The sequence below is a fragment of the Bombina bombina genome, chromosome 2 (assembly GCF_027579735.1).
Source record: "Bombina bombina isolate aBomBom1 chromosome 2, aBomBom1.pri, whole genome shotgun sequence".
NCBI classification, from domain to species: domain Eukaryota; kingdom Metazoa; phylum Chordata; class Amphibia; order Anura; family Bombinatoridae; genus Bombina; species Bombina bombina.
Genome location: NC_069500.1, coordinates 1175718683 through 1175733196, shown reverse-complemented (window position 1 = coordinate 1175733196; position 14514 = coordinate 1175718683). Strand labels below are relative to the sequence as shown.

Here is a 14514-nt window from a genome sequence, read left to right as displayed (position 1 = left end):
GAGTATACCTCAAAATGTAGGCATTAAAGCCGTTTATTTCTTTCTGGAAAAAGATTGTAATCTAGATGACTCAGTGAGTTTATACATAGGAGATGTTCTGCGGTTCTTGCTGTCACATAATTTTTTTCTTATTTGACAAAAAGTTCTATCTGCAAATCCGGGGGACGGCCATGGGGTGCTAAATTTGCCCATGGCTTTTGCGAACATCTTTGTGGCATGGTGGGAGCTAATGTATGTTTACTCCCCCATTAATCCATGGCAGGACCATATAGTTCTTCTCGTCAGATATATAAATGACCTGCTTTTGGTGGTACGTAATCATAATGATCCAAATATGTGTCATGACTTATTGCTTTATTTCAGTACTAATGAATTAGGTCTAAAATTCACTGGATAAATTTATAACAGAGAAATGTGTACTCCATAGTTATTCAAGGTATGATTATTTTGCAATGTATATTCATTATTTAATATTTTAAATATTTTTATTTGCTGTGAGAAGGGTTAACTAACCCTTTATAAGGGATACCTTTTCATTAACACTCCAGCCTATGATTAAGCGCCACTAGGGGGCGTGAAACGCGTCAGGAAGTTTGTCCCTCTTTGTCTCTTAGTCCGCCTTATGTCTGGTGTTATTTGTTTCCATTCTGTTTTTTTATATGGAAGCTGAATAAAGATTCATTTTTTTTTATTTTAACACACCGAGTAGTGCCTGCTCTTTTCTACATTTGGTATGCTTATTTAGGTTGATCACCCATTGCTACGGTACTCCGGTGCAGCCTGCCTTCCATTTCCTCCACTTTGTTCTGGTTCCGGATTAGTGCAGCCGCACGCCGTGGTATTTTCTTGTAAGTCATGCAACAATGGACAGCACATTTAAATATATATGTATATGAATTAAGGCTTAGTGCTGAAACACGTCAGACATTTCTGTGCCAATAAAGACTTTGTTTTAGTGAAGATTGTACCGGCATTCTTTTTCTCTTCACATAATTGTAATCCCCACAAGCCTGGCACCTTCATAGTTTACTAGGATCGATATTGGAGCTACACTATTGGTGCCTGAAGTGGTCAAGTGACACAGTGGTGAGCGAACCGTAGCGTCTGCTGGCCGGAGCAGCGTGCTTATGCGGGCAAACTGTGCAGCAATCTGGGATTCTCTGGGACCCTCTGAGTGCCTCATATGACAGCCCACTGGACGGAGACAACCGACATAAGGATTCAGAAGGAGGGCTGGTTGCTTCCCCTTGAGTGCATGGCTGGCAGCTGCGCAAGAAGTGGTGAGCATACGGCTTATTTATATCCTCAGTGATCAGTCTGTTTGTTTACTATTTGGCCTTAAGGAAGGGTTACCATCAAGAAATACATCTATCTGAATTTTGTGCCCAGGGAGCTACATGCCGCATACGCCGCACCACACAGCATGTTAGCTGGCTGACCCTCTTGTCTGTGCCTCAGTATTAACATTGTGATAAATGATATATATACACATATACATATATGTACACATATACATATATGTTTTTATATGTGTATATACACATAGTAACACATAAATATGTATATAAGCATATACATATATATTTATAGAAAACACACAGTCCCCATAGACCGCTATGTAAAGGCACTTTCAATGCCGCTTTTTTTCTAACAACCCAAACCAGCAAACTTTAAACTTTAAAAACTGCTTTGTGTAGTTAATTCTTTTTAAATAAAAATGCAGATTTTTTTTTATTTTACTAAACTACACCACATTTAATTTAGGAGCCAATTTCTGATCTCTGGTTAATTTTCTGAGTGCTAATTGCTACTGCAAGCTTGTAATGGCTGGTTATTTATCACGTGCCCGTAAACAGTCTGATGGTCGAACACGAAAAGTGCTACAGGATTCGATTTTGAGGGACATCGATTTCAACCAATTTCAAAATGTCAACACAATTGGCCTATCAAAAGCATGGTTGAGTGAGTACTCTCCTAATGGATATGGCGCTATAGTATAGTTATGCGGGTAAGCGTTAATAGATAGAAAAAGTGGAGGCAGAGGCTGCTGAGCTAAGGGAATAAGTCTGATTGATGTCTGGCAAATTAACATGTTGACCTGGTAAGAAATGGTCTGCATGGCGCGCTATTAAAATTTATTTGTGTAAGCCTCACTGGGTCATATCAGGCCAAGCCCACGGTGCAAAATAAAAAGGGGGTCAGTGGCAGTAATTTGAAAGCAGTGTTTTGTAACATGGCACAAGGAGTTGCTCCTGTTAACCCAAATTAAAGTAAGTGCTACTTTTGTCGTCAGTATTAATCTGTTATATATTTATGCTTTTGCACATCCATGTGTTGCTAAATTATGCAATCTTTAAGGGATATGAAACACACATTTTATTTTTTTCATGATTCAGATAGAGCGTGCCATTTTAAACAGCTTTCTAATTTACACCTATTATCAATTTTTCTTTATTCTCTTGGTATCTTTATTTGAAAAGGCAGGAATGTAAACTTAGGAGCCAGCCCATTTTTAGTGGGTAGATCCTGTTGAGCTGGTCATTTGAAAAGTAGATCCCAACACAAAAAAGTGTGGGAACCCTTGGTCTAGACTCTAATCCTTGGCAAAGTAGGTCTGTTCTATTCACACTCAGATTCCATTATCTCGCACATGCCCTACTGCTGCTGATAACCTAGTTCACAGAAACAAAGTCCCCTACTCCTGTATCGCTGTCGTTTTTGTATTTTCTCATAATACATTTACTTACGCTTTTATAGAGCTACCTGAAAGTTGAACGCTAGACATTTAAAATGAACAGAATCTTAGCTTTGTGACCAAAAAACGCTCATTGATACTTTTTTATATTCCATATTATATGTAAGTTATTTTTAATATATTTTAAAAAAAATGCTTTGGCCCAAACAAATGAAGGAAACAATACAGCTACTGAAAAAAAAACAGTTTTTAATCCCAGTCTGTAGATCAGTAAAGCATTATTTGGCTCCATTTCTGTAAAGCAGAAATTCTGCTACCAATTAATAATCAAGTAGCTAAGGGTTGGCTAAGGGATAGTTTCCCCTATTTTTGCAATGAGTAGTTTTTTCAGAGCTGTATTCTCCCCATTAAAAAAAAAAATGTATATGCTAAGATTTGATATTTTGGAATCCTGGGAAATGTAGTTTCAGATGCTGTCTTGAGGCAATACCAATGTCTGCAGTTACCCACTGTGGCAAAATAGAACAGGAGCAGCAGTGAAAAGGAAAAGCAGAATGGCTTGTGTTCAGGTCTTACATTTTATGGTGCCATTCGCCATAGCAACCTGTTGATATAGATTTGTCAAGCTCTGATTTATTTCTGTTTTAATACTAGTCTGAATCTATATGTACTTAATGTGAATAATAACTGAACATTACAACTGTATGATAAATATAATAGTTATTTTATAGAACAGTCATAATCCTGCACACTTTTGGCCATTAATACATCACTCAAACTACTGTGTTCTGTAAGGAAATACTCAATTTAAATTTAAAGGGCTATTATGGTTAAAAAAATAACAAAAATTACAGTATATCGACCCTGTATTGCAATGTATTTAATCCCCACAAAGGGGTTAAACACACAGTACAAATACTACTTGGGATTCACAAAGAACTGCGGGTCCAGAGTGGAAAATGCTGCTGATCCAATAAACAGCGCTAGTCGCGTGACTCAGATATGGAACTAGCGCCGCTGATTGCATTAGCCGCTTTCGCTGCTCAGGATCAGCAGTGCTAGGCAAGTCCCAAGAAGTATTTCTAGGCATGTCATGTATTTCACAATAAGGAACCTTTAGAAAAAAAAAGTTAAGAAACATATGTTGAAATAAAACAGTAGATGGGGCTCATTAATATAATGTCATTCTACATGTTTTGCCTACAAGATTTATCAAATAATCTATGAAGTGAAGAGGTGAAACAATGTGTTCTACAAATATTGTATTGTAAAGCTCACCTACTAATGTATACACCACTGAGTGCTTACAAAGTATTATATAAACATGTGTCCTACATTATTGTGATTAAGGAGCATTTTACAGGGTTTTTTTACAGTTAGATTTTGCAGGTGTTAGAAGCATTGAAGCAATGCTTAAAAAAAATAAAGATCACTGACATCCCTCCCAAGGGGACTAAAGAAACACTATTATTATTTTTGTCTAGCAAAATTTATGTTATTGCATATTGGTTGTTAATTAACAGATATTTTAACTTCAGATTAGTTACTTTACATTTAAAGGGACATAAAACTCAAAATTACCCACAACATTTTTAAGGAAAATAAAACACCATTGTCATATGCATATATTATTTAATTTGCCCTCTTTGTGTTGTAAAAACAAAATGTATGCTTACCTGATAAATGTATTTCTTTTTTGACACGATGAGTCCACGGCTCATCTCAATTACTAATGGGATATTCACCTCCTGGTCAGCAGGAGGCGGCAAAGAGCACCACAGCAGAGCTGTGAAATAGCTCCTCCCTTCCCTCCCACCCACCCCAGTCATTCGACCGAAGTCTAGGAGAGAAAGGAAAAGCCAAGGTGCAGAGGTGTCTGAAGTTTACATAACCCTAAAAACCTGTCTTACAAAAACAGGGCGGGCCGTGGACTCATCATGTCAAAAAAAGAAATAAATTTATCAGGTAAGCATACATTTTTTTTTTCTTTTTAATGACACAATGAGTCCACGGATCATCTAAATTACTAATGGGATCCAATACCAAAGCTAGAGTACACAGATGATACAGGAGGGACAAGACAGGGAACTTAAATGGAAGGCACCACTGCTTGAAGAACCTTTCTCCCAAAAACTGCCTCAGCCGAGGCAAAAGTGTCAAATTTGTAGAACTTTGAAAAAGTGTGAAGAGAAGACCAAGTTGCAGCCTTGCAAATCTGTTCCACAGAAGCTTAATTTTTGAATGCCCATGAGGAAGCAACAGCCCTCGTGGAATGAGCCGTAACTCTCTCTGGAGGCTGTTGTCCAGCAGTCTCATATGCAAAACGGATGATACTCTTCAGCCAAAAAGAAAGAGAAGTAACCGTAGCTTTCTGACCCCTACATTTCCCTGAGAAAACCACAAACAAAGCAGAAGACTGACGAAAATCTTTAGTCGCCTGCAGATAAAACATTAAATCACGAGCCACGTCCAAATTGTGCAGAAGACGTTCCTTCTTGGAAGAAGGATTGGGACATAAGGAAGGAACAACAATCTCTTGATTAATGTTCCTATTAGATACAACCTTAGGAAGAAACCCTAACTTAGTACGCAAAACTACCTTATCCAAATGGGGAAAAAAAAGATAAGGAGAATCACACTGCAATGCCGAGAGTTCCGAGACTCTACGAGCAGAAGAAATAGCAACAAGAAACAAAACTTTCCAAGATAACAACTTAATATTTAAGGGATGCATAGGCTCAAACGGAGGCCATTGGAGAACATTAAGAACTAAATTCAGACTCCATGGATGAGTAACTGGTTTGAGCACAGGCCTGATGCTAACCAAGGCCTGACAAAAGGATTGAACATCTGGAACATCTGACAGACGTTTGTGTAACAAAATAGACAAGGCAGAGATTTGACCCTTCAGAAAACTTGTCGATAATCCTTTCTCCAAACCCTCTTGGAGAAAAGACAAAATTCTAGGAATCCTAACTCTACTCCATGAGTAGCCCTTGGATTCACACCAATATAAATATTTCTGCCATATCTTATAGTAAATCTTCCTGGTCACCGGCTTACGAGCCTGAATCATGGTCTCAATGACCGATTCAGAAAAACCCAGCTTAAACAAGATTAAGCGTTCAATCTCCAAGCAGTCAGCTTCAGAGAAACTAGATTTGGATGAAGGAAGGGACCTTGAATTAGAAGGTCTTTCCTCACCGGAAGACTCCAAGGTGGCTGAGACGACATGTCCAGCCCCCTTGGAGTTTCCACTGAAAAGCGCAAGAAGAGGCTCCAAGGTGGCTGAGACGACATGTCCACCAGATCTGCATATCAAATCCTGCGAGGCCAAGTCGGAGCAATGAGGATCACCGATGCCTTCTCCTGCTTGATTCGAGCTATCACCCGAGGGAGAAGAGCAAACGGAGCAAATAGGTATGCTAGACTGGAGGTCCAAGGAACCACCAGAGCATCTATCATTTCCGCCCGGGGGTCCCTGGACCTCAAACCGTATCTCGGGAGCTTGGCATTCTAACGAGATGTCATGAGATCCAATTCCGGCTGACCCGACCTGAGGATCAGACTGGAAAATACTTCTGGATGAAGTTCCCTCTCCCCTGGATGAAAAGTCTGCCTGCTCAGGAAGTCCGCCTCCCAGTTGTTCACCCCTGGTATGTGGATCGCCGACAGGCAGCAAGAGTGGGTCTCCACCCACTGAATTATCCTGGATACCTCTCTCATCGCTAAGGAACTCCTCGTTCCTCCCTGTTGATTGATGTAAGCTACTGACGTTATGTTGGCCGACTGGAACCTGATGAACTGGAACAAGGCTAACGGAGGCCAGGTCAGAAGAGCATTGAAGATCGCTCTCAGCTCCAGAATGTTTATAGGAAGAACAGACTCTGACGAGTCCAAACTCCCTGAGCCTTTAGAGAGCCCCAGAGTGCTCCCCACCCCAGAAGGCTGGTGTCTGTTGTCACAATCACCCAGGATGTTCTGCGGAAGCAGGTTCCCTGGGAGAGATGATCCAGAGACAACCACCATTGAAGAGAATCCCTTGTCTCCTGCTCCAGTAGAATCCGAGGAGACAAATTGGTATAGTCTCCGTTCCATTGCCTGAGCATGCTTAACTGCAGAGGTCTGAGATGAAACCAAGCAAACGGGATGATGTCCATTGCCGCTACCATCAGCCCAACAACTTCCACGCATTGAGCCACTGATGGCTGTGGAGTGGACTGAAGAACTCGGCAAGTATTGATAATCTTTGATTTCCTGACTTCTGTCAGAAAAACCTTCATCGTCAGAGAAACTATTACGGTACCCAAGAAAGTTACCCTTGTACTTGGGATAAGATAACTCTTTTGTAAATTTACCTTCCACCCGTGAGAGCGAAGGAAGGATAACACCATGCTCGTGTGTGATCCCGCTTGATGGAAAGATGGCGCTAACAGAGATCCCAGAACCTTTGTGAAAATTCTGGGAGCAGTGGCCAGACCAAAAGAAAGAGCCACAAACTGAAAGTGTTTGTCCAGAAAGGCGAACCTTAGGAACTTGTGATGGTTCTTGTGAATGGGCATCCTTTAAGTCCACTGTTGTCATGAATTGACCCTATTGGATCAAAGGAAGAATGGAACGGATAGTTTCCATCTTGAAGGACGGAACCCTGAGGAATTTGTTTAGACTCTTGAGGTCTAAAATGGGTCTGAAAGTTCCCTTTTTTTTGGAACCACAAATAAATTGGAGTAAAATCCCTGACTCTGTTCCAATAATGGAACAGGAACAATCACTCCCAGGTCTGAGAGGTCTCTTACACAATGTAAGAACACCTCTCTCTTTATCTGGTCTGCAGATAATCTTGAAAGCAGGAACCTTCCTCTGGGAGGAAAACTTTTGAATTCCAATCTGTATCCCTGGGACACAATTTCTAATGCCCAGGGATCCTGAACATCTTGGATCCAAGCTTGAACAAAGAAAGAAAGTCTGCCCCCTACCAGATCCGGTCCCAGATCGGGGGCATGACCTTCATGCTGACTTTGACCCAATGGCAGGCTTCTTGGACTGCTTTCCCTTATTCCAAGGCTGGCTGGATCTCCATGTAGTTTTTGGTTGTTCCTGTTTGGAAATGGAAGATGAGGAGTTTCCCTTGAAATTACGAAAGGAATGAAAATTACTGTCGTCCCTTCATCCTATTTCTCTTGTCCTGAGGGAGAAGATGACCCTTACCTCCAGTAATGTCAGAAATAATTCCGATAGGCCAGGACCAAATAAGGTCTTTCCCTTATAAGGAATAGCCAGAAGTTTGGACTTAGAGGAAACGTCCATAGACCAAGGCTTCAGCCATAAGGCTCTGCGGCCAAAATAGAAAAACCAGAAATCTTAGCTCCCAGTTTGATAACTTGAAGGGAAGCATCTGTAATAAAGGAATTAGCTAGTTTAAGAGCTTTAATCCTATCCTGAATCTCGTGTAAAGAAGTCTCCGTTCTGAGAGCGTCAGATAGTGCGTCAAACCAATATGCCACCACACTAGTGATGGTAGCAATGCACACAGCTGGTTGCCATTGTAAACCCTGGTGTACATACATCTTTTTGAGTGGGCCCTCTAATTTCTTGTCCATAGGATCTTTGAAAGCACAACTATCCTCTATAGGAATAGTAATTCTCTTAGCTAAACTGGAAATAGCCCCTTCCACCTTAGGGACTGTCTGCCAAGCCTGCTTGATAGAGTCGGCAATGGGAAACATCTTCTTAAAAATAGGAGATGGAGAAAAAGGAATACCCGGTTTCTCCCACTCCATAGCAATGATCTCAGAAGCTCGGTCAGGGACCGGAAACACATCAGTCGAGGAGGGAACCTCGAAATATCTGTTTAACTTACTGGATTTCTTAGGGACAACCACTACCGTGGAGTTGCTATCATCTAAAGAAGCTAAAACCTCCTTCAGTAATAGACGGAGGTGTTCCATCTTAAATCTAAATTATACCACTTCAGTATCAGCGAGTGGAAATACACTTTCAGAATCTGAAATTTCACCTTCAGATGCTACCACGGCTTCCTCCTCCTCAGGCTTCTGAGAGGAGGTCTCCGAAACCGCGACAATTGCATCAGAAACCTAGCTTGCTAAATGACTTGTCTTCCTCTTACATTTACCCTGCAACAAGGGAAAAGCAGACAGCGCATCAGAAATTGTAGAAGACATGAGAGATGCGATGTCTTTTAAAGTAACACCAGTGGTAGTTACAGAGGAGATGCAGAGCACTGCCTGTGAGTGCGGTAACACTTGGAGCGCTTGAGGAGAAAGTTGCGGCATATATTGTACCTCATCATTAGATTCCTGAACAACATCCACCTTTGAAGAAGTTGGCTCAGATAAAATCTTATCCTTATAACTTATAGTCCTCTCAATACAAGAAGGACAGAAAGGTATTGGTGGTTCCACAATAGCATTAAAACACAACGAGCAAGGAACGTTTTACAAAGTCCCTTGATCCATAATGGTTCACACTTAGTAAAGTCCTGACACAAAAACTTGAAATTTAATAAAAAATTGAAAGTTCAACAAAACTTTACTGTGACTTTAAATTTTAAAAGCGCAACTATTTTACTGCGCACTGAAAATTATTGAAAGTTAAATAATTATAACCCCCCAGTAACCTCCACACCTCAGCAGCCCCGCTGAGGCGCCTACCTTCCTAAACAAGACCAGGAAGTTCCCTCTGCGCAACGGACGATCTGGATTAATGCCAGAAAACGATTGATGCAGCCCGGTCCTAGGAACGCATGTAATTAGTAGCTAACATGTGCTCCTAGACACACACAGACCGGAGACTCCTCTCTTGCAGCCCAGAATGTTTCCACTGAAAAGCGCAAGAAGAGGCACGCGCAGGAAAAAAAGATCCGCCTAGCGCGGGCGTGACTTAACCTAAACGTCCTCTCCTGGGGAAAAATGTAACCCCAAGGAGAAGGAACCACCAAAGCCCTTTAATACACTGCTTATAAGTAAACTTAAACCTCAAAGAGACTATAGCCTTCTCGGCTAATTAGCTCTAGAGAGCTTCCCCAGTAACAAAACATATTGCTGTCCAACACTCCCTCTTGCAGCCCATGAGAGATTGTGTCAAAATAAAGTGCAGCTAATAGGAAAAGCCCCTTTATAAATTTAATAAGGTAGTAGCATGTGCCAACTCTTTTCTGAGCTGCACTTACCTCATATTACTGCCTGACAGCAAGGCAGTGCACAGGTTTGAGAGGTCCTCTTCCTCACATCGACCTGTAGAAAAACAAAGACTGAGTCAAAACCCTCAGACTATAGGAAATTAGGGCAGTATTAAATATGGGAGGCGCAGTGAGAATTATGTCCCACAAGTTCCCATTACTCTAAAGCCACCAAAGCTCTACTGAAGAGACTGATATGGACTACAGCTACACACTAGGACAAAGCAGCACAATCCTATACCACTTTAAAAATAATAAACTCTTGATTGAAGAATCTTTTCTAACACCTCACTTTGCCACTTCCTATCACTAACGCAGGCAAAGAGAATGACTGGGGTGGGAGGGAAGGGAGTAGCTATTTAACAGCTATGCTGGGGTGCTCTTTGCCGTCTCCTACTGACCAGGAGGTGAATATCCCATTAGTAATTTAGATGATCCATGGACTTATCGTGTTATTAAAAAGAAAATGTGCTCCTCCCAGTGAAGTGTGAGTGTCCTCCTAATTATTAAAGGGGCATTTTACAATATATTATGTTTAGTAAAGTAACAATAACAAAGTGTAAAGAATGTATAGCTGGTCTTTTTATTGGTACAATAATGAAGCACCCATTTTCAAAAGAGGACCACTAAATACAGTAGAATTGAATGATTGACAAATATAGAATAAAGAGACAATGCAATGCAACTTTCTTTAAATTTGAAATGAGCAGTAAAATATGTTCCCCCAGTATCATGTGACAGCCAACAGCCAATCACACAATGCATATATGTATATGCTGTGTACTTTTGCATATGCTCAGTAGGAACTGGAGTCTAGGAAAATATGAATATTAAAAGAATGTATGTTTTGATACGGGAAGCATATTGGTAAGGATTTTTTACATTGCACGCCTTATCTGAAAAATGAAACTTTTAGTTTGACTTTATTGGCCCTTTAATTATATAGTTAATAAGGTCACAGTTACTAACAAAGAACACAGCACAGATATTAAATATAAAAGGGACATGCTTAGTGCAATAAACACACCTCCGAACATTTGTGGCTAGGAATTAGGGACTTGGGGTGTTGAGAGGGGCTGTCACCAGCTTGTAGATGAGGTTGTATCAGAAGGGCAGTGTCGTGGGTGGATAGTGGGTCAGATATTGGGTGCGTCTGCGCAGTTTGTGGGTGTGTCTGGCAGTTTATGGGCGTATCTGGTTGTTCTATGGGTGGGGCTGCAGGAAATTCTGCAAATAGGGACACATGGCTGTCTCAGATGGACAGAGGTCAGAATTGGGGACTGTCCCTTTCAAATAGGGACAAGTGGGCAGTCTTTAATAATAAGGTGTTTTAAATTGCTAGAGCATTTTACTATTGCATGAATAGCCCAAGTTAACCCTTTGCTTAATATCTGCATAAGGATTAAACAAACTCTTAAAAGGAGCCACAGCACATTACTGTTTGTGAGGGTGACATGGTAGGTGATCTTAGAACTGGCAGCAGAAGTTTAACTGTATCTTACTATATACAGGGGTTAAACACACATATACCAAGAAATATGTATGATAAGAAAATGCTGTAACTAATTAAAGCATTTTATTATAGCACTAGCCTGTAATAAGTACATTGTTATGTATCTGCAAGATTCTATGCAGTGATTGTTTGGATTAGATCACACAGCAATAGAAACCAGAAACACAAATTCTGTCAGGACTTACAAGGGGTGTGACAGAGTGTTTTTGATTTTCAAAACTTCATAAATTAAAAATAAAAAATAGAAAATAAAATGCTAATAAAACATTTTATTTTTGTACACCAATTGTTGCAATTCAGGTTTTAATTGCTGATATTTGCTGAGTTTATGTAAAAACTGTATTTAAGGTCCATCTATCTTTATTTAAAATTTGAGCAATTAGAAGTGTATTTATATTTTATTTATGGGTTAAGTATTTTACTTACACATGCATCAGGAATAAACAGTTGCCCTAGCATGTAGCTTTAAAGGGACATTAAACACTAAATAAATTTCATGCACCCCCTTCAAATTATGGGTGCTGCCATTATAGAACATAGGTTACACTGCAGGTACTGTATGTGAAGGAGATTTGCTGCACATGTGCATCAGCACTGGAATGTAGTGAATACTAGATTTCAACATTGCTGCCCCCATGACTAGAAGGAGGCGTAAAATAACCTCAATAGTATGCTTATGCAGTGTATTTAATGTTTAATATCCCTTTAAGTACATTGAAATGCATCTGAAACATTCTATGCAGTGATTGCTTAGATTAGATTACAGTAATACAACTAGAAACAGTAACTCTGCCAGGCTTTACAAGTGTTGTGTCTTTAGACTGTTCTTGATTTTCAAAACCTTGCAAATAATACAATTAGAGAGTAAAATGCTAACAAACCGTTCATTTTTGTACAGCAATTATTTGCAATTCAATGCTCCTTTAATATCATCTATGTTTATTTAAATTTAAGCAATTTAAAGTGCAATTATCTTTTGTTCATGGGTTAAGAATTTTACTAACGCATGTATCAGTAATAAACAGTTAAAAGACATGCAATAGTGCTTCAGGCAAGCCCCAGGCAATAGAACTTTGCACTATCAGTAGATATATTTACGTACAACAGGTAGAAGCTACAAAGCCCTGGAGAGCTAGGCTAGACAAGAGATGCCATTGGTATTTTAGTAGTAAATAAGAATTGAACAACTACTTTTGAATGAATTAGATTGTATTAAAGCAATGGAAACTGGCAAGTCTTGGTCTTTTTAGCAGACTATCACATGGATGAAGCCAAACCACTGCAGAATCATTGCATCTGTATTGATTTTCAATATGCTTTTCTTCTCGACAGTAGCGAGTTTTTGTTCTCAAATGCAAAATACTATAAATTCAATGTGCAATACCCCAAGACAAAACATCACAAGATTTCCCATAAGAAAACAGACCGTAGCACTGAGCAATATTAGTTCTATAAGAATCATTGATGGAATGTTTGGGTTACGGATTTTTGGACAATTAAACTTCAGAAGATTTTTGCAGTTGGCACCTCTGTGGCGCATGGATTACCAATATTCACTGTCATGCTTGATGAACTCTTTTGTTACTACGGCCCCTTCTGGGTTGTGGCATCTGTCAGCTGTACATACGCTGAGACAAAAGCTGTACTTAAAAGATATTGGTCAGTATTTGTACCGATCCTTTTTCACTGATGAGTTTAAGCATTACAACAATGAATGTCTTTTTAGGCAGTGATCAAAAACAATATTAAAGGGACAGTCAACACAAAAATTGATATTGTTTAAAAAGATAGATAACACTTTTACTACCAATTCCCCAGCTTTGCACAACCAACATAGTTATATTAATATATTTTATAACCTTTATACCTCCAAATTTCTGCCTGTTTCTAAGCCACTAAAGACAGCCTCTTATCACATGCTTTTTTATTAACTTTTCACAACAGGGACGTGCTAGTTCATGTGAGCCATACAGATAACAGTGTGCTCATGCCCGTGGGTTGTGGATGACACTGCACTAATTGGCTTAAGTCAATAGATAATAAATACAATGTCATGTGATCAGGGGGCTTATAGAAGATGCTTAGATACAAGGTAATCAGAGAGGTAAAACGTATATTAATATAACTGTGTTGGTTATGCAAAACTGGGGAATAGCTAATAAAGGGATTATCTTTCTTTTTAAACAGTACATTTTTTGAGTTGACTGTCCCTATAAGCTATAGGCATTGCTATGAGCCACTGCTGGTTATGTTTGCAAAAGGTCGTTTTACAGAGGCAGTATTAACCAGTCTGTGTATGCAACGTTTTACATATATTCCATTCTATTATTATGTTAAAGGGACATTATCAAAATTAAACAGATGGGATAAGATTGGATGAAATGTTAAACAAAAATTGCAATTCACTTCTACTATTCATTTTGTTTAGTTTTCCTGGTATTCTTTGTTAATCCTATAGTGAATATAGGAGTATGCATGTCTTTAGCCTTCTAAAACACTGCTGCCATAGATGCGAGACACGTGTACACTCCTAAGCTCCTATCAGCATACCTAGGTTTACTCTGCAACAAAGAATACCAAGAGAACAAAGCAATTTTTTATAATAGAAGTATACTGGAAAGTTGTCTGAATGCTCTAGCTGAATCATAAATGTTTCATTTGTACTTTACCATCCCTTAAGACTTTAGCATGTTCAGTGTGAAATCTCTACCCACTGCAACATAATATCTCACTTATGTATGATAAATCCCCTCTAAGTATGATGTTCTCTCAGGTTTCTACAATAATCTTTAATGATGCAATGCGATTTCAAGTTTCAACTTTATTGGCCTGGAGCAACCTTTCTCATCCTGACAACATACTCTTTATTCACTATGCTTTTTCTACCCTATATGCCAACATGACCTCTCCCCAGATGCCACCTTCAGTTGTTTATGCTGCCTGTATTTGTGCCAATAGCATATGGTATATGTTTTAGTGTAAAAGTTAATGTGTTAGCTTCTCACACAAGTCTAAAAGACCTCTGGATTCACAAAGAATTACTCTTTCAAACGTCTTTATATTTCGCCTATTCGCTAAATTATAAAGCGTTGACTATACTATAATAAA

At 39.4% G+C, this 14514-nt stretch overlaps 1 protein-coding gene across 2 annotated transcripts in view; it reads right to left on the bottom strand.

The window, feature by feature from the left end:
* The window catches only part of TENM3 (teneurin transmembrane protein 3), a 756540-nt gene that overhangs the window by 268171 nt on the left and 473855 nt on the right, over window positions 1-14514 (bottom strand). The window lies entirely within an intron of this gene.